The following is a 25,773-nucleotide window of genomic DNA, read 5'->3' as shown; positions in this document are numbered from 1 at the left end:
CTGGTTTTGATATTGTATTTTGGGCATTTTTGTGCCGAAACTTTTTATAATGCTTTAGAGGCAAACCTCATAAAAGGAATGATTTTGTTTCATAGATTGTATCATATTTATGATACCCTATGTGTCAATGTTTCCCAAGGTTGTAGGATCTTTTGAGTGAACAGATAGGAAGTCATGAGAGAGGGACACTGGTTCCTGTACTTGAGCTTTCCCCAGAGCTCAAAGAGAAAGTTCCAGAAAGGCCAATAAAAGGACCAGACAGCAAAGTCTTTATTTCTGCTAGTTTTCCCAAATGGCTTTCCTCAGGCTGTAATTTGCAGACCTGGCAGACTCTGAACCCATGGTCAGTGCTAAAGTATCAAGAATAAGCCCCCATTTCAGTTCCTTTGGGGCTCTCCAGCTAAAATGCAAAATCCTTAGGGGAACACATACATACATCTGTCCTAAGGTATACCCACATATGTATGTGGGGGTAGGTAAGAACTTGTAAAGACTGAATAGGCAATAAATACTCACCTGTTGATTGAGAGTACGGATGTGAAAAATCAAAGTGTGAATGTATGCTATACATATGCGGATATTCAGCATTTTTATATGTCCTCATAAGGCCTGTTTTCCTCAATGTTCTAGGAGCAGGAGGTGTGACAATACCAGTCCTGGGGGCACTCAGAAAGGAAAGGATTGGGGAAAGAATAGCTGAATGGAGAAAAGTGAAGGGAGGAATGGGAAAAAAAGAATGAGAGGAAAACGTGGCTGAAATTGCAGGAAGAAGGCCCAGCAACACTGAGCGCTGATCACATCTTTGTTAGTTCTAGAATCATCTTTATCTTACTTGTTACTCTGTATACTTTGTTGGACTCAAAGTACACATTTCATATGGTGGAAAGTTTCCCTGTTTACTTACTCTTCCTGACCCAGCTTTAAAGGCTATTTGACCATTTCAATATGTTTCTTGTAGCTGATATACCTGTGAGCTGAGGTAAGGAGTGGGAGGAAGCAGACTAAGATGGCTTCCTACATCTAGTTCATGTGAAAGAAACCTATCCTAATATTACATCAAATGGAACCCTCTCAGTAGGAGAAAAATAGGTGATGTTGCAAGGATAAGACTCACCTTTCAACCTCATGACTGATAAGGTTTGGAGGAAAGAATGACATTCTGTTCAAAAGTCAGGTCAAAAGCTTATCCACACACTGATTTCTCAATCCAGGATCTGTAATACCAAATAAAACAAAGGCCTTGGTCCCAAATGAAGTCATTAGCAAATATCTCTTTGCTCTGCTGGGAGTTCTGTTCTCTCACAACATCCTTTTGAATTATCACTTTGTATTGAGGCAGCAGTTTTACTCTTTCAAATGAACTATACAATCTCAGAAGAGGCCAGTGGTTCCGAGGGAGGAAGGGAAGGCTGGTTCTACCCTTGTGCTGGGAGAAACATTAAGATCAAGAGCACAGCTATGGGAGTCAGACAGCCTGGATCTGAAATTGGTTCCACCACCAGCTCTGTAAGTGACACAACCTTTCTATGCCTCTTTTGTCAAAGTCAATGAAATGGTTTTCATATGAATGATACAAGTGATGTACTTGTTTAAAGCAGTGCCTGAATACAGCAGGCATTCATTAAATCCTAGATATGAATAGGATCTAAAAAATAAATATTATTTGCTAAGTTTGTGGTTTATTTTGGTAGGTTTTTTCCCCTGCATCTTTATAAGGACCAGTGGTTTTAAGAATCTTGGAATAATAGGTCTGAAAGGAATGTTTATTTTACAGAGATGTAAAAAGCCCAGAGCATTGAGCTCTTCAAGGTCACACAGATATCTAGCGGTACATTCAGGACTAGAAACCAGACTGCTGACTTCAGACCATTCTCCACTGGACACTTTTTCCCTGGGGGAGGATGTCCAGGACCAAGAAAGTTCCATCAGAGCAATAGCAACAACCAGAACTGCCGTACCTCCTCCAGGGGCTCCCTTGTCACCCCAATGACAATCTTAAGCTGGTTTGTTCATTCGTTCATTCACTCACTCACTCACCCATTCCCTCACTCACCCATTCCCTCACTCACCCACTCACCCATCACTGAGTTAGGCTATCAATGAAAGGTACAGAAAAGTAAAATGCAGTCTTTGTCTTTAAAGGACTTTGGTTGAAACTGGAGCAACAAAAGAGGCAGAAATAAAATGATACAATAATACAAACACTTAATGATATGGAAAGTATTAGAAAGGTTAGTCATCTTTTGCTATACAACCAATCAGAAGTTTGGTAAAAGAACTTATGATAAGGTCAGTACATTTATAAAATGACTAGGATAAATGAAACTAAGCAGGTCTACTACGAGCTGGGCTGTGCTTACTGTTTAATGTAGCTGTAGGTGTAGGTGCGGGAGGCGTCAGGTTTCTGCAGTGCCTTTCTGTTCATCTCCCCTGCTGCCCAGGGATGATTCCCTGAGAAGTCCTCCTTAGACAGAATCTGCATTATCAACCATAGCCCCCTGCTACATCACAGCCCTGTTTGTGTGGTGGTGAGGTGTCTGGGAGGGAAAGCATTCTATAGTTTTGTAGTTAAATCTCAGTGTTTGAGTGTGCTTTGGTCGCTGGTAGGTGACCTTCACAAGTGTCCCTTGGACCCCTTCTCTGTTAGGCAGGACAGGAAACAAACACATTGAGGGCTGGAGGCAGGGGAGAGCACTTCTCCCAAATGGACAAAGACTTGGGTAGAATCTTTCCCCTGAAGGGCAGGGCTTTGTTATGGAAATCACTCTGGATTTATTTCAAATTAGGAAAACTTTTCCACCACCTGTCAGAGCCATGAGGTGATGTTTCTTGGTTCTTCACTGTGAGAACCTGGTGGGTTTCCTAGAAGTAAAGTCCATGAAAGTATGAGTGATCCCCTAAGATCAGAGATTCTAGGAGTCTCACTCTCTTACTAGTCCGCACTCAGCTCCTGCAACTTGTCAGAATTACCACAAAAGTATTGTTATCAGTGTCTGGCTCCAGTGATTCCCATTCCAGGGAAGTGGACCTCAGTGACCTTACCATCCATCCAGATTTTGGGGTGGTCGCTTGCCCTGCTACCTAAGCTTCATGAGTCCAGGGAAAGTCCCTGATTTTTAGTGGGTTTTTTTTTTCACTTTTTTTGGGGGTAAGATTGTGGTTTTTACATGCAGGGCTGAAGCCTAAAGCTCCAGATTCATTTTTTACATTTGGATCTGCAGTTATACCAGCACCATTTGTGGCAAAGACTCTTCTCTCCCCACTGAATCTTTTGGCATCCTCATCAAAAATCATTTGACCATAAATATGGGAGTTTATTTCTGGACTTTCAATTCTATTCTCAAATGATCCAAATGTCTACTTTTATGCCAGTATGACACTGTCTTGATGACAGTAGCTTTGTAGTAAATTTTGAAATTGGGAAGTGTGAGTCCCTCAAATCCATTATTTTTCCCCAAGATTGCTTTGGTTATTCTAGTTCCCTTGCATTTCCTATGAATTTTAGAATTACCTTGTCATCTTGTGCAAAGAAGCCAGCTGGAATTTTGAAATAAATTGCACTGAATCTTTAGATCAATTTGGAAAGTTTTGCTTATGTTAACAATATTAAGTCTTCCAATTCTTAGATGTGGGATGTCTTTCCATTTATGTAGGCCTTTTTTTCTTTCAATGATGTTTTAAAATTTTAGGTGTACAAGTACTACACTTTTGTTATATTTATTCCTGAATGTTTTATTATTTTAATGCTACTACAATTGGAATAGTTTTTTTTTAAGTTACAGTTATGGATTGTTCACTGCTAGGATACTAACATAAAGTAATTGATTTTTGTATGTTGACTTCATATTCTGCAAACTTCCTGACTTGTTTATTAGTCCTTATGATTGTGGAGTGTTTCTTTTAGGATGATCAGTTATAACTTCTCTACAATTCAGTGAAATTGGGATTAAAAATGCCCATGAAACTTATCAGCTAGAACCATAAAATTTGTCAATTAGAACCATTCTTTAGTCGTGTGTGCACAAGAATAAAGATAACAGTAAGCAGTAATAGTGTTTTGATCTTTGGCTGGAGATTTACTGTCCAGGTGTTGTTATGAAAGTATGTTAAAAAAGTGTCAAAGATACTGATAAAAAAAAATTGAGACAACCTATCATGTTATAACAGTCTAAGTTGGCATGGAAGCCTTAGCAAGTCCTCACAGACCGGGAAACATTATGGGGGTTAAAGAACTGGAGGTCTCTCTAGTGTTGAAAGAAGGTACAGTGGGAGTGAAGGCACAAGAGAAGTAGAAGGATAAGAGGTTGAGACTCATAACGGGACAGTGCACTTCAGAGTTTCAGATGTGGTGCGTTCCAGGTGATGACAAGATTCTAGGTGTGATTTGGCTAAAGCAGAGTGGATGTGAGAGACTCTGGAATCATGAAAGTCTGGGTTCGTTTTCTGGATGGCTCATCTATTAACACACAACCTTGATATCACCAGAATTATGATAGGAACTGGGGTAGAAAGAAAGATTCAGGTCCTATATTTGCCAGTTAATGAGAGGGGATATCCTAGGAAGTTGGTAGATGACAGTAATAAAGTGAGGTAGAGGTTGGTAAACCTGAACGACCTAACCTCATGGGATCAAGAGCTTATACCCAATGTAGCCAAGGGTTACAAGGCTCTCTTTAATCACAGTGGCTCCTTCTGAGATGGTTCTTAAGGTGGGGAAGCATCCTGAGAGAATCTTTTGGGGGTGAACCAGAGCGTTAGCCCATCTCTGCATTCGAAAACTCAGCCTGGTTGTTCTGATTTAACCAACAGTTCAGTTCAGTTCAGTTCAGTCACTCAGTCGTGTCTGACTCTTTGCAACCCCATGAATCGCAGCACGCCAGGCCTCCCTGTCCATCACCAACTCCCGGAGTTCACCCAGACTCACGTCCATCGAGTCAGTGATGCCATCCAGCCATCTCATCCTCTGTCGTCCCCTTCTCCGCCTGCCCCCAATCCCTCCCAGCATCAGAGTCTTTTCCAATGAGTCAACTCTTCTCATGAGGTGGCCAAAGTACTGGAGTTTCAGCTTTAGCATCATTCCTTCCAAAGAAATCCCAGGGCTGATCTCCTTCAGAATGGACTGGTTGGATCTCCTTGCAGTCCAAGGGACTCTCAAGAGTCTTCTCCAACACTGCAGTTCAAAAGCATCAATTCTTCAGCACTCAGCCTTCTTCACAGTCCAACTCTCACATCCATACATGACCATAGGAAAAACCATAGCCTTGACTAGATGAACCTTTGTTGGCAAAGTAATGTCTCTGCTTTTGAATACGCTATCTAGGTTGGTCATAACTTTCCTTCCAAGGAGTAAGCGTCTTTTAATTTCATGGCTGCAGTCACCATCTGCAGTGATTTTGGAGCCCAACCATCAGGAGGTGTTATTTCCCACTGTTTTCCTCTTCCCAGTGAGAATTGCTGTTTTAGGCATGGCTACAGAAATCCAGGGAGAATTCCTGAGGGGCATATGGCTTCTGTCCTATTCATACTCTTGTGCTTGCAACTGACAACTACATACAGACTTGAATTTAGATTTCTGACAGACCTTCCCAAGGAAAAACACATGTATTTTTTCGTAATTATGTTTAATTTGATATGAAATAGTATAAATGCATGCATTCATTTTAATAACAGGTGTTATTTACAGTGAAATGAACAGATCTTAAATGCACAGTTTGGTGAGCTTTGACAAATGCATAAGCTCTCACCTATATCAGGCTACAGAATACTTACTCTAGAAAGTTCCCTGATGACCCTTCCCACTCAATTCCTGCCCTCCTTGAGGCAACCACAGGACTGATTTTTATCATCATAGATGAGTTTTGTTATTTTAGGGCTTCATTTTAATGGAAACATGGTTGGTACTCTTTCGTGTCTGGCTTCTTTTGCTCCACATAATGAGGCTTAAGTTAGAACTTGGGTATTAAAACAAGTAATTCTAATAGAAAATTCTCATTATTACCAAGGTGACTGAATTCAGATCAAAAGAAGGCAGATATGTAAAAGAACTGTGGTGTGTTTCCCCGCTCCTGGATAGAATTTGCCAAGAAAGCCCAAGATACTTTAATTACACATTGCAGAAATTATCCTGTGGCTAAAGTCCACTTGGCTTTGTGTCCCCATCACCACCCACTTCCTGAATTCATCTTCTGTTGATGGATTCTCAGGTTGTTTCATATATCTGCTGTTGTGAATATGCTGCTAGGAATATGGGGGTGCAGATATTTCTTTGTTATCCTCTTTTCATTTTTTTTGGATATATACTCAGAAGTAGGATTTCTGGATTATATGGTAATTCTATTTTTAATTTTTGAAGAACCTCCATACTGTTTTCCATAGTGGCAACACAATGTACATTCTCATCAAAAGTGGACAAGGATTCCTATTTTTCCACATCTTCATCAACCTTAACTCTTGTCTTTATGAGGACAGCCATTCTAACAAGTGTGAGATGATTTATTGTGGTTTTGATTTTCATTTCACTGATGATGACAGATGTTGAGCACCTTTTCATGTATCTGTTGGCTTCCTGTATAACTTCATGGAAGAAATGTCTATTCAGTTCCTCTGTCCCATTTTTAATTCAGCTTGTCTGTTTTTGCTTTTGAGTTGTATGAGTTCTTTATATATTTTGGATATTAACCCTTTATCAGATATATGATTAACAAATATTTCCTTCCATTTCATATGTTGCCTTTTCATTTCATGGATTGTTTCCTTTGCTGTGGCGAAGCTTTTCAGTAGTCCCACTTTTTAATTTTTGCTTTTGTTGCCTTATTGCTTGATATTTTCACTCTTCTGGATAAATGTGCTTTGCTGACAAGTGAGAGAAAAGTTCAGTTATCTAATTACAGACTTTTGGAAGTGTGTGTATGCATGCAAGAGAGAGAGAGACAAAAACAGTGGGCAACATTTCTCTGATAGGACATGTGCCTCAAAGATGGCCAGAAAACACTATTGTCTAGTGTATCGAGCATTGTTTAGTTAAAATCTTTTAATTGAAAGCATCAGTTCAGTTGCTCAGTCTTGTCTGACTCTGCGACCCCATGGACTGCAGCACTCCAGACTTCCCTGTCCATCACCAACTCTCGGAGCTTACTCAAACCCATGTCCATTGAGTTGGTGATGCCATACAACCATCTCATCTTCTATCATCCCCTTCTCCTCCTGCCTTCAATCTTTCCCGGCATCAGGTTCTTTTCCAGTGAGTCAGTTCTTCGCCTCAGGTAGCCAAAGTATTGGAGCTTCAGCTTCAGCATCAGTCCCTCCAATGAATATTCATGGCTGATTTACTGTAGGATGGACTGGTTTGATTTTCCTGCTTATCTCTCAAGAGTCTTCTCCAACACCACAGTTTAAAAGCATCAGTTCTTTGGTGCTCAACTTTCTTTATAGTCCAACTCTCACATGCATACAGGATTATAGGATAAACCATAGCTTTGACTATATGTACCTTTGTTGGTAAAGTAATGTCTCTGCTTTTTAATATGCTGTCTAGGTTTGTCATAGCTTTTCTTCCAAAGATCAAGAATCTTTTAATTTCATGGCTGCAGTCACCATCTGCAGTGATTTTGGGGCCTAAGAAAATAAATTCTGTCACTGTTTCCATTGTTTCCCCATCTATTGGCCATGAAGTGATGGGACTGGATGCCATGATCTTAGTTTTTTGAAAGTTGAGTTTTAATCCATGTTTTCCACTCTCCTCTTTCACTTTCATCAAGAGGCTCTTTAGTTCCTCTTCATTTTCTACCATAAGGGTGATGTCATCTGCATATCTGAGGTTATTGATATTTTTCCCAGCAATCTTGATTCCAGCTTGTGCTTCATCCAGCCTGGCATTTTGCATGATGTACTCTGCATATAAGTTAAATAAGCAGGGTGACAATATACAGTCTTGACGTACTCCTTTCCCAATTTTGAACCGGTCTGTTGTTTCATGTCCATTTCAAACTGTTGCTTCTTGACCTGTGTGCAGGTTTCTTGAGAGGCAGGTGAGGTGGTCTGGTATTCCTATGTCATTAAGATTTTCCCACAGTTTGTTGTGATCCACACAGTTTAAGGCTTTGGTGTAGTCAATGAAACAGATGTTTTTCTGGAATTCTCTTGCTTTTTCTATGATCCAACAGATGTTTGCAATTTGATCTCTGATTTCTCTGCCTTTCCTATATCCAGCTTGAACATCTGGAAGTTCTCAGTTCATGTACTGTTGAAGCCTAGCTTGGAGAATTTTGAACATTACTTTGCTAGTGTATGAGATGAGAACAATTGTGTGGTAGTTTGAGCATTCTTTGATATTGTCTTTCTTTGGGATTGGAGTGAAAACTGACCTTTTCCAGTCCCGTGGCCACGGCTGAGTTTTCCAAATTTATTAGCATATTGAGTGCAGCACTTTTACAGCATCATCTTTTAGGATTTGAAATAGCTCAACTGGAATTCCATCACCTCCACTAGCTTTGTTCGTAGAGATGCTTTCTAAGGCCCACTTGTCTTTGCACTCCAGGATACATGGCTCTAGGTAAGGGATCACACCATTGTGGTCATGTGGGTCATTAAGATCTTTTTTGGATAGTTCTCCAATGTATTCTTGCCACATCTTATTAATATCTTCTGCCTCTGTGAGGTCCATACAGTTTCTGTCCTTTATTGTGCCCATCTTTGCATGAAATATTCCCTTGGTATCTCTAATTTTCTTGACAAGATCTCTAGTCTTTCCCATTCTATTGTTTTCCTGTTTCTTTGCACTGATCACTGAGGAAGGCTTTCTTATCTCTCCTTGCTATTCTTTGGAACTCTGCATTCAGATACATATTTATTTCCTTTTCTCCTTTGCCTTTCCCTTCCCTTCTTTTCTCAGCTATTTGTAAGGCCTCCTCAGACAACCATTTTGTCTTTTTGCATTTCTTCTTCTTGGGGATGGTTTTGATCACTGCCTCCTGTACAGTGTTATAAACCTCTGTCCATAGTTCTTCAGGCAGTCTGTCTATCATATCTAATCCCTTGAATCTATTTGTCACTTCTACTGTGAGTGAAGAGGAACTAAAAAGCCCCTTGATGAAAGTGAAAGAGGAGAGTGAAAAAGTTGGCTTAAAGCTCAACATTCAGAAAACTAATATCATGGCATCTGGTCCCGTCATTTCATGGAAAATAGATGGGGAAACAATGGAAACAGTGGCTGACTTTATTATTTTGGGCTCCCAAATCACTGCAGATGGTGATTGTAGCCATGAAATTAAAAGACACTTACTCCTGGGAAGGAAAGTTTTGAACAACCTAGATAGTATATTAAAAGCAAAGATATTACTTTGCCAACAAAGGTCCGTCTAGTCAAGGCTATGGTTTTTCCAGTGGTCATGTATGGATGTGAGAGTTGGACTGTGAAGAAAGCTGAGCACTGAAGGATTGATGCTTTTGAACTGTGGTGTTGAAGAAGACTCTTGAGAGTCCCTTGGACTGCAAGGAAATCCAACCAGTCCATCCTAAAGGAGATCAGTCCTGGGTGTTCATTGGAAGGACTGATGCTGAAGTTGAAACTCCAATACTTTGGCCACCTCATGCGAAGAGCTGACTCATTGGAAAAGACTCTGATGCTGGGAGGGATTGGGGGCAGGAGGAAAAGGGGATGACAGAAGATGAGATGGATGGATGGCATCATTGACTCGATGGACATGCGTTTGAGTAAACTGGGAGTTGGTGATGGACAGGGAGGCCTGGCGTGCTGCGATTCACGAGTTGCAAAGAGTTGGACATGAGTGAGCGACTGAACTGAACTGAACTGTATAATCAAGGGATTTGATTTAGGTCATACCTGAATGGTCTATTCCCTGGTGGCTCAGATGGTAAAGCATCTGCCTGCAATGCTGGAGACCCAGGGTCAATCCCTGGGTGGGGAAGATCCCCTGGAGAAGGAAATGGCAACCCACTCCAGTACTCTTGCCTGGAAAATTCCATGGATGGAGAAGCCTGGTGTTACTGTACCTGGGCTACAGTCCATGGTGTCGCAAGAGTCAGACACAACTGAGTGACTTCACACTTTCTTTCACACACTTTCTGAATGGTATAGTGGTTTCACCTACTCTCTTCAATTTAAGTCTGAATTTTTGCAATAAGGAATTCATGATCTGAGCCACAGTGAGCTCCTGGTCTTGCTTTTGCTGACTGTATAGAGCTTCTCCATCTTCAGCTGCAAAAAATATATCCCACCCATCAGAACAAGACCCAGATTTCCCCACAGCCAGTCCCTTCCATCAGGAAGCTTCCACAAGCTTCTTATCCTTATCCATCAGAGGACAGACAGAATGAAAACCACAATTTATAAAACAGATAAACAACAAAGACTACTGCATAGCACAGTGAACTATATTCAAGGATAATGCAAAAATCTATAATAGAAAAGAATCTGAAAAAGAATATATATATCTCACTTTACTGTATACATGAAACTAACACAGTACTATAAATGAACTATACTTCAATAAAAAAGAAATTGGAGGGATTCTTGGGACCTAATTTCTCTGAACATAAAGTTAACAGGTTAATTAAATACCAGATGATCTCTGATATCCCACCCAAGCCAAACTTTTCAAGACTTTTACACTCAGTTCAGTTCACTCGGTCATGTCCGACTCTTTGCAACCCCATGCACCGCAGCACACCAGTGAGGTCCGCAGCATGCCAGGCCTCCCTGTCCATCACCAACTCCTGGAGTTTACCCAAACTCATGTCCATTGAGTTGGTGATGCTATGCAACCATCTCATCCTCTGTCATCCCCTTCTCCTCCTGCCTTCAATCTTTCCCAGCATCAGGGTCTTTTCAAATGAGTCAACTCTTCACATCAGGTGGCCAAAGTATTGGAGTTTCAGCTTCAACAGACTCTTAACTATTTGATTTTAAATTATCTTCCAAGCCTCATCTTCTCTAACTTGATATAAACCTAATTTTTTCATATATTCATATATTTTTACCATTAGAAATACATTTTTATATCACTTCATAAAAAGTAAAATTCAATACATAAGAGTTCAGGAGCAATGAAACATTTTTCTTCTCTTCAAATGAATTTATTAATTCAGTTCATGTTCCATAAATTGTCACTGATCTGGTAATTTGCTGGAAACATTTATATACAAATATTCCACTAAAATAAAAAGTCTGTGGACACTAAGAAATTTATTCAGCCATATATGTAATCTTAGAATAAAATACTCTGAATACATACAAATGAGTAAGACATGAGAGTATAATAAAAAGCATTTCTACTGGAGGAGTTTGATGATATATGTCTCTAGAGATTTAAAATTGCATTAGAATCACCTTATCTCCATTTTCTTTTATTTCAAAGATCTTTCATATAGCACACTACTCTTATGTTGGGAGTTTATCACTAAATTTAACTTTTTTACAATCTTAATTACTTCATTATTTCTTTTTTGTAACCATTTGAAATATTGGAATAAAGTCAGTTATTGCCAGGCTTTATGAAAATTATATCAAATTCTAAAGTCGCCTAGCCCCTTCTGAATGGTGTTACCCTAGATAGCTGCTTCTCTATAGCTATTCTTTTTAACACCAACATTTTTATTCACTTTGTCATTTTAAAGAAAAATTTTCCATAATCAGAGCATCCTCCTCAGAGAATAATGAACAGAGCTCAGTATTTTCTTTATGATTGAAGATTATCCTTAACCTTTTTCTTTTACTGCAGAATCATTTATTAAGCATACATTGAACAAATTGCTAGAGATGCTACTACACTAACTCCGTGTAGGGCCTAAGTACAAGGAGACATGCTCAGGGCATATTTGGGCATGGACACAAGTGATTGCTGGCCTGGAGATGGAAAAGGTTATAAATGTATCATAACTGGTGTGTCTTCATATTTTTTCATTTTTGTTCCACACATACCCTTCAAACTAACACTAAATCTCCCATGTATACTTCTTTTTATCCATTACCAGATGTTCACCCTCTTTTAATCCTCAAATACAAATCTACAAGATAGATGGGTAAATGGTATCCTTCCCATCTGGTGGGTGAAAAAGAAATACAGGCTCTAAGGCTAAGTGCTTGCCTGGATCCTGCAATATGTAGCTGGTTGGAGTGAGGATACATTTGTCTTCCAACTCATAGCCTGACTCCTTAGTATCTCTGATTATTTTGCCTAATCTTTGCACAAAATAGGAGAGGAATTAGTAGTTGTGAATAGGAATGGAAATATGGTGAAAAGGAATACATCTATAATGAAACTCGTCAGCTTCCTTCAAAAAATAAAATGGCAGGTCTCCACACAGGTTGGGAAGCTGGATCACAGAACTCTGACTTTCATCCTTGAGATTCACTTGCCCCTAAGTGGTTTTTTACACTGGCCCAAGCTTCCCTGGTGGCTCAGAGGGAAAAGCGTCTGTCCACAATGCGGGAGACCTGGGTTTGATCCCTGGGTCAGGAAGACCCCCTGGAGAAGGAAATGGCAACCGACTCCAGTATTCTTGCCTAGAGAATCCCATGGACAGAGGAGCCTGGTATGCTACAGTCCACGGGGTCGCAAAGAGTCGGACACGACTGGATGACTTCACTTTCTTTTCACTTAAGCAGGTACACACAGATCACTTTCTTGACTCTCCATAGCACAGCTGAGAAACTTTTTAAAATGTATTTAAATAGAGATTTGTTTATTCAGATTTTTGACTCCATCTTAATCATTTTGATTTCAAGTTCTTTTCTTTCAGCAGGCTAAAGATATTGTTCAGTATCTTCTTTCATCCAATACTGTTGATGACACATGTAATGCCACTTATTTTGAACAACCTTTTTCTAACCCTCTCTGGAGGCTTCAGAAGTCTGTCTTTTCTCTTGTAGTTTTAGCACATTGACTATATACCTCATGTTCTTAACTTTCATTACTTTTGTACATTGTTTTATCTTTGTTGTGTGTTTATTTTTAATCCTTCTCTATAGTTGGAATCCCGGGGATGGGGGAGCCTGGTGGGCTGCCGTCTATGGGGTTGCACAGAGTTGGACACGACTGAAATGACTTAGCAGCAGCAATAGTTGGTACCATTTGAATCTGAGGATTTATATGTTTCTTCAACTATAAGAAATTTCATCCTATTATTTCTTCATATTTTACCTTTCCTCTGTTTTCATTATTTTCTACTGGGTAGATACTATGGCTTGCAGAACTCTCTTCCATGTGTTAAGTTTTCATCTTTTTCTCACCTCGTCCTTCATTTCCAGGCTGTCTTCCAGATATCCAGTTTCTTTTATAGCTGCGCCCATTCTTCTATTTATATCTACTGAATTTTTAATTTCAATAATTTTTTACTTCCAAGGTCTGTCTTTGGTTTTATAACAGACAGTTTCTGATTCATTATTGTGACTCCATCCTATATCTGAAGACACTAATTAAACTTGTATTAAAGTCCTTTTCTTATCACTCTATTAACTTTTGCATAGTTGTACCTCTGTTGGGTTGTTGTCTGTTTTTTCACAGTGGCTGCATGCCAGATGTTGGTGATTTCTAATTATAGCTCATCTCTGTGCTTTGGATCCTTTGCCAGATCCTTTATACTGCCAGACCCTCAGCCTTCCTTGTGGGAGCTGGAGAAACAGCTATTGAGGTTCGTGCTCCCCACTGTTTTCAGTTGAAATGGGGAAAAGGTGGGACGCATGCTGGATGGGATTCCTTCGAGGCTGGTATTCTGGGCTGAGTCATTCTCTCTGGGCACTGTCAGTTTCTGCCTCTCCTTCAGCATGGCTCCTGCTCAAAGACAAACCTGAACGAGTGGAGAGGAGAGTAGGATGCACGTGGCACAGCCACTGTGGGGATCCCATCGCGTTCCCTGTCATCTGCACTGAATCCCTCTTCTCTGCTCCTGGCTTCTACCTGCAGGCATGTGTGCTCAGCTGTGTCTAACTCTTTACCACCCTATGGACTCTAGCCCACCAGGTTCCTCTGTCCATAGAATTTTCCAGGCAAGGGCACTGGAGTGGGTTGCCATTTCCTTCTCCAGGGGACCTTCCTGATCCAGGGGTTGATACCCCGTCTACTGTATCTTCTGCATTGGTGGCTGGATTCTTTACCACTGAGCCACCTGGGCAGCTCTTCTCCCTGCAGGCAGGCGGAATTCCTGGTGAAGCCCCCATGTGCTGTGGCAGTACTTTCCAAAATGGTCCAGCACAAATTCCAGACTGCAATTACCCTCTTCAAACTTATCCTTTGTTTTCTTAGACTCTCGGAAATTCTCATAATTTTCATTAGCTAAAAATTTCCCTTTGAATTTACAGAATGGGGTATATATTTCCATACTCATGAAAAGAAAGCCAAGGCTTAGAATAGAAGGACAGAGAAGGTTGGGGAAGGAGAAAACATTCCTGGGTGCGGTTAGTTTCCCAACAGAAAGGCAAAAACCCCCAATTTTATTTTGGGTTGGTTGTCTTTTTCTTATATTAGAGATATTAACCAATTGTTAGTTATGTTGTAAATACTTATTACTCATGTCTAAGGTACTGCCTGAGATACAGAAATTTTACATTTTTATGAGGACAAATCTGTCCATTGTTTTACTTCAAGATTTCTGGGTGTTGTGTCATGCTCAAGAGACCATCCTAATACAAACCGAAACCTATTTTACTATATAGTGACTTTTAATATTCAGTAGTTCAGTCTTTTGTGGTTAGATATTTCATGTTTAGATACATATCCATCAGGATTTTAATTTTGTGTTTGGTCTGAGATTTCGTGTGTATCCCTTTTCCAAATAGAGCCTTGTATTGCTGATGTCTCCTTCCACTCTGCTACCTTGTGGGTATGCAGGAGTTGTGAACGTTTGTTAATATTTTTAGTTCATCGGTCACCAAACCATAAGGAACCACATACTTGATCTGAAGTATTTGATGAATTGGACTGCACCGCAGTGAGAGTTCTTACCTTTGAGATGAATGTAGTAACTCCCTAAGATTTGGGGTTATCTCTCTTGGGGACAAGGTGAGTGAGAAGCGGGATCTGCAGATACAGTTAGCCAGAGCATCCACAGAAGCAATTTTCCAGTTTTCCCTTTGAGCACACAGCTAGAATCTATCTTCCTGCTTCCCTCATGACTGGGTACAGCCATGGGACTATGCTCTCCCCAGTGTAATGTGAACAGTATTTATGCCAGGCCCCTAAAAACTCTCACTTACACTCCTCCATCCTCCTTTTTGAAGCTGAATATAGAGGATGAGTTTCCAGGAGATGAGGCCATGAGATGCAAGGATTCTGAGTACCTGTAAGACTGTGAATAGGGCTTGCTAACCAGAAACACTCACCTTGGACTTAAGTAAGAAAGAAGCTTCTTTGGTTGTTTGCCTAAACTAAGACAGGAGACTTAGGTTTCTAGTAGATATGTTGTACCCAGTTAGGGAAGTTTCCTTCCATTTACCTAATTTACCAAGAGACTTTCTTGTGTAATCAGGAATGGATATTAAATTTTTTAAAAAAAGATTTATTATTTGATTTTTGGCTGTGCTGGGTCTTCATTGCTGTGTGTGAGCTTTCTCTCTGTTTGCATAGGACGGGGCTGCTCCAGGCTGCGGTGCAGGGCTTCTCACTGCAGTGGCTTCTCCTGTTGTGTAGCACAGGCTCTAGGTGACGGGCTTCGGTAGTAATTGCAGCCCGTGGGCTCAGTAGTTGTGGCTCACAGGCTTCACAGTGCATGAGCTCAGTAGCTATGGCACGTGGGCTCAGTTGCTCTGTGGCACGTGGGATCTTCCTGGAGCAGGAATAGAACCCGTGTCCCCTGCACTGGCAGGTGGGCTCTCAACACTGGACCACCAGAAAAGCTCTGTGTTACATTTTATTAATACATTTTTGATATCTATCAAGGGTATTGTAGACATCTTACCCTTAAGTTTCAAAATGTAATAAATTACAACTGTTATATTAATATTGTCCTTAAAACAAATGGTATTGTGCTTAGTCATGGCCAACTCTTTGCAACCCTTTGGATTGTAGTCCACCAGGCTTCTCTGTCCCTGGGATTTTTCAGGCAAAAATACTGGAGTGGGTTACCATTTCCTCCTCCAAGGGACTTCCCAAGCCAGGGATCAAACTCACATCTCCTGTGTCTTCTGCATTGAAGGCAGATTCTTTACCCATTCAGTTATGGGGGAAGCCCCAATAGTCCTTAAAACAGAATTATATTTAAATAATTTCATGGCATAGTATTCTTTTAAAAGCAGTTCTGGAAATAACTTTGCTTATAATTTGTTAAAACTCTCCAAATAATTCATTGGTTTATGGTTTCCTTGTTTTATTCTATCTTTGTCCACTTTCCACATTGAGTTTATGCCAGATACAAACTGAGACACTTGTCAGATTTTTCTCTGGTCTTGAACAACTGACGTCATGAGTCACTGGGGACTGTCTTTGAGAAATACATTTTTTTTTTAAACTATAGTTCTAATTTCCTCTATGGTTATTGGTCAACTCAGTTAATTACAAGTGAAACATCTTTCTACTTTGGAGTTTTCTGGGCCATAGTTTTTCCAGCTTATATCGAGTTAATGAGCAAGCAACTGAAAGCAGACCTGTATTCCTGTACAATATGTTTGGTGTTCTTGATGTACAATTTTACCTATTTAAGTGTTTTAGAACTTAAGTCTTACTGTGGATAAAAAGGAACCTGGATTCTTATAGATAACCTACATCTTTTTTTTTTTTTTTTTACTAATTGGAAAAATGTACATATTGAACTTATCCATGTTAAAACTTCTGAATTCTAAAATTATCACAAATATGAGAGCTTAACTAATAGAAACTGGCAAACTTCTGTCTTTAAATATTTCAATTTTGTTATTGTTTAGTCACTAAGTCTGACTTTATCAGACTGGACAGTAGCGTGCCAGGCTTCCCTGTCCTTTACTATCTCCTGAAGTTTGCTCAAACTCATGTCCATTGAGTCACTGGTACTCTTCAACATTTCATCTTTTGTAGCTATATGTGAAAATGAAGTGTCTTATTAAAATGACATGGTGATTTACACTTCTTGATTATCTGTATCTTTGGAATTAGCTGCCAAATAGAAACCTGATATGACCATAAAGTAACCTTTATATGACTTGCTCTAGGGATTTAAAGATGCATTTTCTTTTTTTTTTCTAATCATCTCATTATTAAAACCAAAAATATGCAAAGTAAATTCATTCATTAGGAGGCTATCTAATATCATCTCCAGTCTATATCAATACAGTTCAGAATATGGACTTTGGCCTAGCTCTGTGACATTTGGCAAGCATCTTAACCTCTCTGTATTTCAGCTCTCTCAAATGTAAAGTGACAACAAATATGTTAGCGGCTTGATAGGATTTTTCCAAGGGTTAAGAGTTCAAAGTGAAAAGTTACTAGAACATTCCTGGGGAAAATATGACAACTGTTAAGAGTAAATAAATAAAAAAACACTGGGAAAGATTGAAGGTGGGAGGAGAAGGGGACGACAGAGGATGTGATGGTTGGATGGTATCACTGACTCAATGGAGATGAGTTGGGGTAAACTCCGGGAGTTTGGCATGGCCAGGGAGGCCTGACATGCTGCAGTCCATAGGGTCACAAATAGTTGGACATGACTGAGCAACTGAACTGAACTGATTTTTATTACAATCTAGGAGAAATCACAGGCACCTCTCTGAAAATCTTTTGCTGATTTTCTTCTCATTATTAGAGTGTCCTTTATGTTAAGGAACATTCTACAAATTATCATAATCTTATTTTAAACCTCATGATATAGTATCATTACACTCTGTAAGAAAAACTAAGAAACATGAAATAACTGTTCAAATTCACAAATAAGAGGCAGAATTGGGATTTGAATCCAGGTCTGTCTGACACCAAAGTCATGCTCTTTTCATTACATTACTCAGCCTGATGCTACCTCTCTCTGTAAAACCCACCACGATCACCTCTTTCTGCCATCACCAAAGCAGAGCAGTTAATATTTCTTTTGGAATACTGAAAATAATGATCCAGCAGTGTACACCTCTGTACTGACATTAAACTGTTGGTACCCGATGACATTAATGATTTATTCCTGCTTCTCTCAGCTTACCCCAGATAATGTGTCAATCAATACTCAGTTTTTTGGTTTTCTCTATGCCATGCCTCTCAGCTTCCAGTTTCAAATAGGTGTTTAAGGATGCTGTCTACTCAGACAACATTGAAAGGCTACTGTAATCAAAACAGCACAGTTCTGACATAAAAACAGACATATAGATCAATGGAACAGAATAGAGTCCAGAAATAAACCCACACACCTAAGGTCAATTAATCTTCAACAAAGGCAGCAAAAATACACAAGAGAGAAAAGACAGTCTCTTCAATAAATGGTGCTGGGAAAGCCAGACAGCTACATGTAAATCAATGAAATTAGAACACTCCCATATACCACATACAAGAATAAACTCAAAATGGTTTAAAGACCTAAGTATAAGACATTACCATAAGTATCCTGGAAAAGAATAGAGGCAAAACATTCCTGGACATAAATCATACCAACATTTTCTTAGATCAGTCTCTTAAGGTGAAATGAATAAAATCAAAAATAAACAAATGGGACCTAATCAAACTTAGAAGGTTTTGCACAGCAAAGGAAACCATCAACAAAATGAAAGTACATTCTATGAAATGGGAGAACATGCTTGTAAATGATGCAACAAACAAGGGTTTAATTTCCAAAACACACAAAGCTCATACAACTCAGCATCAAAAAAAAAAACCAAAAAAACAAACAAAAAACAAACACAACTCAATCAAAATTAGCATAAGACCTAAATAGACATTTATCCAAAGAAAATAAATGAACAATTTTTACTCTATCTGGCATCTGGATTACACTTCACAGTTGATACATTTTTTTTGCATAAATTACCCCTTTAATTCATTATAATAATCTTCAGCTTAAAAGTTATATTTTTATTATGAGAGAAAGAATTGAAGCTTAAGGGTGGTATATCACTTGTCCAAGACCACAAAGCTAATCAATGGGAAAGTAAAATACATTACTTTACTCCCAGCTCTTAATGGGAGAATTAAACAATCTATGTTCTTTGAGATTCTTCCCTACATGCTCTATTCACTCTGAATCACAGAATTGAGAAGTTTCCAGAAAAGGATACTTGCTGTTTTCCCATATCTCATAGGTGTCAAAGAAAATAAAGGCTTAAATAAGTAGCAGGAGTGATTTAGGTTAGATATTAACTGGGTGGCTGATGCTGATGAGACTGAAAAGATGACCAAAGGATATTTTGAGATTATCTGTTTTGAAAAAACAGTATGGGTTGGATTCCATTCCAGTACATGCCTGGTGGTGCAAGAAGTAATTAAATGAATTCTTGTGAATTATTTGAAAGCAGTTTATAAACTGGATGATTTAATGGAGTTTCTTCGAGTTCTCTGATTCTATAACAAATATTCTACTGAACGGATTTATACTACTGAAGTTGCTCTCTGGTATATGGGGATGGATCTTGTTTTCTTGACCCCTTCATCTGTGATCTCTGGAGAATGCAGATCCCCTTATTCAATTCCATTTCATACCCTCAGGGTTAAGCCTTCAGGGAAGAGGTCAGAGATGACCTAACTTACCTGAGGTCCTGAGCTGCTTCCTGGGCAGTTAGCTTTCCATCCACTGTTGATTTGATTTCACTCTGCACCCCAGGGAGATTTTAAAGATATACAATTTTAGTCTGAGTGTGGTTCAATTTCCAACCTTTATGGGATGTCAGATCATGTAAGATCATGGCATCTGGTCCCATCACTTCATGGCAAATAGATGGGGAAACAGTGGAAACAGTGAGTGACTTTATTTTTTTGGGCTCCAAAATCACTGCAGATGGTGATTGCAGCCATGAAATTAAAAGATGCTTACTCCTTGGAAGCAAAGTTATGACCAACCTAGACAGCATATTAAAAGCCAGAGACATTACTTTGTCAACAAAGGTCTGTCTGGTCAAGGCTATAGTTTTTCCAGTGATCATGTATGGATGTGAGAGTTGGACTATAAAGAAAGCTGAGCGCTAAAGGATTGATGCTTTTGAACTGTTGTGTTGGAGAAGACTCTTGAGAGTCCCTTGGACTGTAAGGAGATCCAACCAGTCCATTCTAAAGGAGCTTAGTCCTGAGCGTTCACTGGAAGGACTGATGTTGAAGTTGAAACTCCAATTCTTTGGCCACCTAATGCGAAGAGCTGACTCATTTGAAAAGACGCTGATGCTGGGAAAGATTGAGGGCAAGAGGAGAAGGGGACAACAGAGGAGGAGATGGTTGGATGGCATCACTGACTCAATGGACATGAGTTTGGGTAGGCTCTGGGAGTTTGTGATGGACAGGGAGGCCTGGCATGCTGCAGCTCATGGGGTTGCAAAGAGTCTGACACAACTGAGCGACTGAACTGAACTGAACTGAACTGAACTGATGGGATGTCAGAGCTGAAGAATAAACAAAGGACCGGGTAGTTGGCTTAAGGCAGTAAGCCTAATAAAACAAAGACACCTAGTGGGGAAAACAAAATTGTCTGGGTATTTATCCAGATGCTGCCACAATCAGATACCTGCCTTAGAGCAGCATCTGTAGGGTATTAAATCCATGTGATTTCACTCATGCTGGAAAGTCCCTTTTCTCCTCAACAGAAGTGTCATCTGTGCATCTTAAACTGATCCTATGCATGTTAAGTTGCTTCAGTCATGTCCGACTCTGCGACCCTGTGGACTGTAGCCTGCCAGGCTCCTCTGTCCATGGGACTCTCCAGGCAAGAATACTGGAATGGGTTGCCATGCCCTCCTCCAAGGTATATTCCCAAGCTGAGGATCAAACCCACACCTTTTATGCCTCCTGCATTGCCAGGTGAGCTTCTTTACCATTCAGTTCAGATCAGTTCAGTCGCATCCAACTCTTTGTGACCCCATGGACCGTGAATGCCAGGCCTCCCTGCCAACCACCAACTCCCAGAGTTTACCCAAACTCATGTCCATTGAGTTGGTGATGCCATCCAACCAAACAATCCTCTGTCGTCCCCTTCACCTTCTGCCTTCAATTTTTCCCAGCATCAGCTTCTTTTCAAATGAGTCAGCTCTTCGCATCAGGTGGCCAAAGAGTTCAGCTTCAGCATCAGTCCTTCCAATGAATATTCAGGACGGATTTCCTTTAAGATGGACTGGTTGGATCTCCTTACAGTCCAAGGGACTCTCAAGAGTCTTCTCCGACACCACAGTTCAAAAGCATCAATTCTCTGGTGCTCAACTTTCTTTATAGTCCAACTCTCACATCCATACATGACTATTAGAAAAACCATAGCCTTAACTAGATGGATCTTTGTTGGCAAAGTAATGTCTCTCCTTTTTAATATGTTGTCTAGGTTGGTCATAACTTTCCTCCAAGGAATAAGAAGTGTCTTTTAATTTCATGGCTGCAATCACCATCTGCAGTGATTTGGGAGCCCCCAAAAAGAAAGTCTGACACTGTTTCCACTGTTTCCCCATCTATTTGCCATGAAGTGATGGGACTGGATGCCATGATCTTCGTTTTCTGAATGTTGAGCTTTAAGCCAACTTTTTCAATCTCCACTTTCACTTTCATCAAGAGGCTTTTTAGTTCCTCTTCACTTTCTGCCATAAAGGTGGTGTTATCTGCATATCTGAGGTAATTGATATTTCTCCCGGCAATCTTGATTCCAGCTTGTGCTTCCTCCAGCCCACCATTTCTCATGATGTATTCTGCATATAAGTTAAATAAGCAGGGTGACAATATACAGCCTTGACGTACTCCTTTTCCTTTTTGGAACCAGTCTGTTGTTCCATGTCCAGTTCTAACTGTTGCTTCCCGACCTGCATATAGGTTTCTCAAGAGGCAGGTCAGGTGGTCTGGTATTCCCATCTCTTTCAGAATTTTCCAGTTTATTGTGATACACACACTCAAAGGCTTTGGCATAGTCAATAAAGCAGAAATAGATATTTTTCTGGAACTCTCTTTACCATTAGTGCTGAAATGATCCTGTAGCATGAGTGTTAGTTGTTTAGTCATGTCCGAATCTTTGTGACCCCATGGACTGTAGCCTATCAGGCTCCTCTGTCTATGGAATTCTCTAGGCAAGAACACTGGAGTGGGTAGCCATTCCTTTCTTCAGTGGATCTTTCTGACCCAGGCTTCAAACCCAGGTCTCCTGCATTGCAGGCATATTTGTTACTGTCTGAGCCACCAGGAAACTAATTCTGTTTCCCTGATGTGTTTAAATCTATGTGTTTTAGTTTCCTCTTTATTCAAAAGGAAGAATTAAAACTTCCCACCTCACAGTGTTAGAGAGCTAAGTAATGGAGCTTTCTGAAAGGTATCATGCATTTCACTTTAAAGACCCTTTCAAGAGAATATCGAAATTAAGGGAAAACTGTTGTAGAACTCATCTAACAAAATACTTCCTAAAAATTAAGGTAATGCATTATATGCAAACAAAACTGGTAATCAATTCAAAAGTAATGTGCATCTGAAACTCAAAAACATAAAAAAGAAAGTCATTTTTTTTTTTTTTATAAAAGTACTGCTTCTCACCCACATATCCTTTCTTTCCTGTGTCTTTGAACTCCCCTCATTGGGGGGCCCTGACTTCCAACACTGTATCTGACAAGTGAAGAACTGGGTTTCGAGGGGCAGTCACCAAAACATTATTTTAGCAAACAGCCCAGCTTTTCCAACAGGCCCGCACTGTGAACCTGGAGCAGTGATTACACTGCTCCTGCCTAACGTGGGACATTTAGCTTCTGGAAGTCCACAGAAGAGAATGCAGGGCTGGGGAGGGTACTCAGTGATGATGCCGTTCCACCAACCCTGTTACTGTGCAGATGACAAAACTGAAGCCAAGACATAAGCCAGTTTTTTTTTTTTTTTTCTCTTTTAAATTTCAGAGTTAAATTCTTCATTGAAGAATGCAATGAAAAGCAACGTGAAAAAGGCAAGGGTGTACACATGTATCCCACATTCAGGGTGTGACTGTTTGCAAGCAGACGTGCCTTCAGATAGCCCACCAGGTCTGCAGAGCCTACAGAAAAATGAAAGATCACTCCATACCAGGTATCGTCTCAGTAAGTCATGAGGTTAAGGCCAACAGAGTTTAGCTTCACGCTTAGCAAATCCCCGTTCTTGGCAGAACTCTCTTCTAAGCCCAGATAACATCAGATAACATGAGAATCTTGCCTCCAAAGATCTGCCTCTCTACCTCTTCAGGGCAGCAGGAGGCTTCCGTTGGCAGCTCTAATCAGCGCAAGATCAACACAAATCCACACACGTCAATCACTCTGTTTTCACCTACTCTAGATTGCCTTCTTTCAGATTTAATTGTCTGAATTTTAGTGTCTGTGATAAGAACTCAGGGGTCATATCACACACCTCTGGAATCCTTCCACTGATTATGGACTGTGCCTGGCAAGTGATGACAGTGGAATTTAGGCAATTACGAGTGCAGGATTTTCTGGCCCTGTTAGGATCTTCACAGAGAACGTCATGCTGTGCACATTCTCATGGAGCTGGCTTGATTTTGCAATTTTTTACACCCTATTGTAAAATACTGCTATCTCCAACAAGGTCCCTGTCCAAGCATGCTTTGATGTTTTACTGGAATAAGTGGCAGCATTCAGGATTTAAGCATCAAAAGTAGAAATACACGTTTTTCTTTTTTATTCTGTAAGATTTAACACATCAATTATAAGCTTAATCACAAAAGAGGATGGTGAACAAAATGTGCTGTTATGGAATTATGAAAATGTTTTAATACTTTTACATAATTTAGAATGTTTCTACAAAGAAAAAATAATTATATTTCTGAATCATGTGCTTTAAAGGATCCCACCGAATGTTGTGGGGCTTACTGGGCCTCTGAGAGGCTTACTGTGGATTGTAGGGCACCCCCGAACCCAATGATGACAGGAAACACTAACTTCCAGGTTTGGGGCCACCTTGAGGTTTTATGATTCCTTGAAAGCTCTAAACTCATAATTAAAAATGGATCGCCAAGGCCTGGGGCATGATTCCAAAATTAGTTTTATTGTTTTGAAAGTCCAGATCTGGAACCGGAATGCTTCAGAAATCCACTTGAGGAGTTGAATAAAAGGCAGGTGCTCCTTCAGGAGGAGAGGGGGCTGGGTACCTTACTGTTATTAATACTCCTGTGATTTCTGCTGCTTCTGTGTTTTCCTCAGTGTGACTAACTAAAATGCTCTTTGTTCTTTGTTCCAGACTCAGAGACATCCCTGCCACGCGGCACACAGATTTATAACTCTGGGCAAAGGTTTCAACAAATATGATTTCTTCACTCCAAAGTCCATCTATGTGTATTGCCTGAAATACAGAGTGGTGCGTGATTGTCTGCTGGTCTCTAATCCCAGGAGCCTCGGCAGCAGAGGCAGGACAAGTTCCTATAACTCTGGAGACAGAGATGGCTCACACAGTGCTGTGTAGGGGCGTTCATGGAATTTATTGTTCTTTTTTCAAACTGACATAGTGCCTACACTGACACAGCCCAGAAAAAAGAAACTATTGTAAATGAAAGATCTAAAATTTGTCTATTGTAAATGAAAAGATCATAACCCAAAGATTTGGTGAAAACATGCTCCTTATCCAGACAGTCCACTGTAATGTTTCAATTGAAGAGTTTCACTCAGAGAAAGAGAATGGGTTCAAACAAACAAACAAAAGACGACAAGATCCAGGGGTTAGGTTTGATGGTCTTAAACACACAAGGACGAAGACAAAACTTCTGATTCCATGTTGGCGAGCTGGGTACATGAACTGGGATGTAAATTTGAATCTTTAAAGGCTATATTACACTTTCCCATCCACCTCTTCCATGAAGACAGGCAATAGGGAGGTACTTAAATTTTTTCATGTCCTATGGGTGTCACTGAGCAATTTGTTTCCTAAGCATCTCCCATGAATATGGCTGAAATAACAAGTAAAACACACCCGGGTGCCTAACTGGAAGAATGTACTTCTAACGTCCAAAGTCCATGTGACAATGTTATCTGAAAAACATTTGACATGAACCCTATGCAATGATACTGCTGCTAAGTCACTTCATTCGTGTCCGACTCTGTGTGACCCCATAGATGGAAGCCCACCAGGCTCCCCCGTCCCTGGGATTCTCCAGGCAAGAACACTGGAGTGGGTTGCCATTTCCTTCTCCAACGCATGAAAGTGAAAAGTGAAAGTGAAGTCGCTCAGTTGTGTCTGACTCTTAGCGACCCCATGGACTGCAGCCCACCAGGCTCCTCCACCCATGGATTTTCCAGGCAAGAATACTGGAGTGGCACTAAACTCACTCTAATGAGCAGTCCTGTAAAAGGCATCCATTTTGGAACCCAGGCCAGATATGAGTGAAACTCAGTAATAAGTATGACAATCTGACTTTACCACAAGGTCTTACGACAGAGTCCTGGTATGGTGTTAACCTCTGGATTACCCAATCTTGGGAAGGAGCCAACTGGCCTATAGAACTCCTGAAAATGAAACACTACCCATCATAGGTTGGAAAGTACGTCTACCTAAGTAACTCTGATAAGAGGCCCTCGAAAATGGAAAACCACAAAAATGCCAACAATACTATAGTTCTTGAGAAGTTCCTTGTCTAGTGGGAAAAGGAGATAAAATAAAAAGCTTGGGACTTCCCTGGAGGCCCAGTGATTAAGAATCTGCTTGCCAACGCAGGGGACATGGGTTCAGTCCATATTCT

At 40.2% G+C, this 25,773-nt stretch overlaps 1 long non-coding RNA gene across 1 annotated transcript; it reads left to right on the top strand.

The window, feature by feature from the left end:
- Nucleotides 1-1,252: 1,252 nt before the first annotated feature.
- On the top strand, nt 1,253-24,672 carry LOC113901520. Its single transcript, XR_003513459.1, has 3 exons — nt 1,253-1,506; nt 22,955-23,120; nt 24,282-24,672. It is a non-coding gene; the product is annotated as an uncharacterized LOC113901520 (long non-coding RNA).
- The last annotated feature ends 1,101 nt before the right edge of the window (nt 24,673-25,773 follow it).

Source organism: Bos indicus x Bos taurus, chromosome 11, assembly GCF_003369695.1.
Source record: "Bos indicus x Bos taurus breed Angus x Brahman F1 hybrid chromosome 11, Bos_hybrid_MaternalHap_v2.0, whole genome shotgun sequence".
In the NCBI taxonomy this organism is placed as follows: Eukaryota; Metazoa; Chordata; class Mammalia; order Artiodactyla; family Bovidae; genus Bos; species Bos indicus x Bos taurus.
This window is presented reverse-complemented; position numbering and strand designations above follow the sequence as displayed.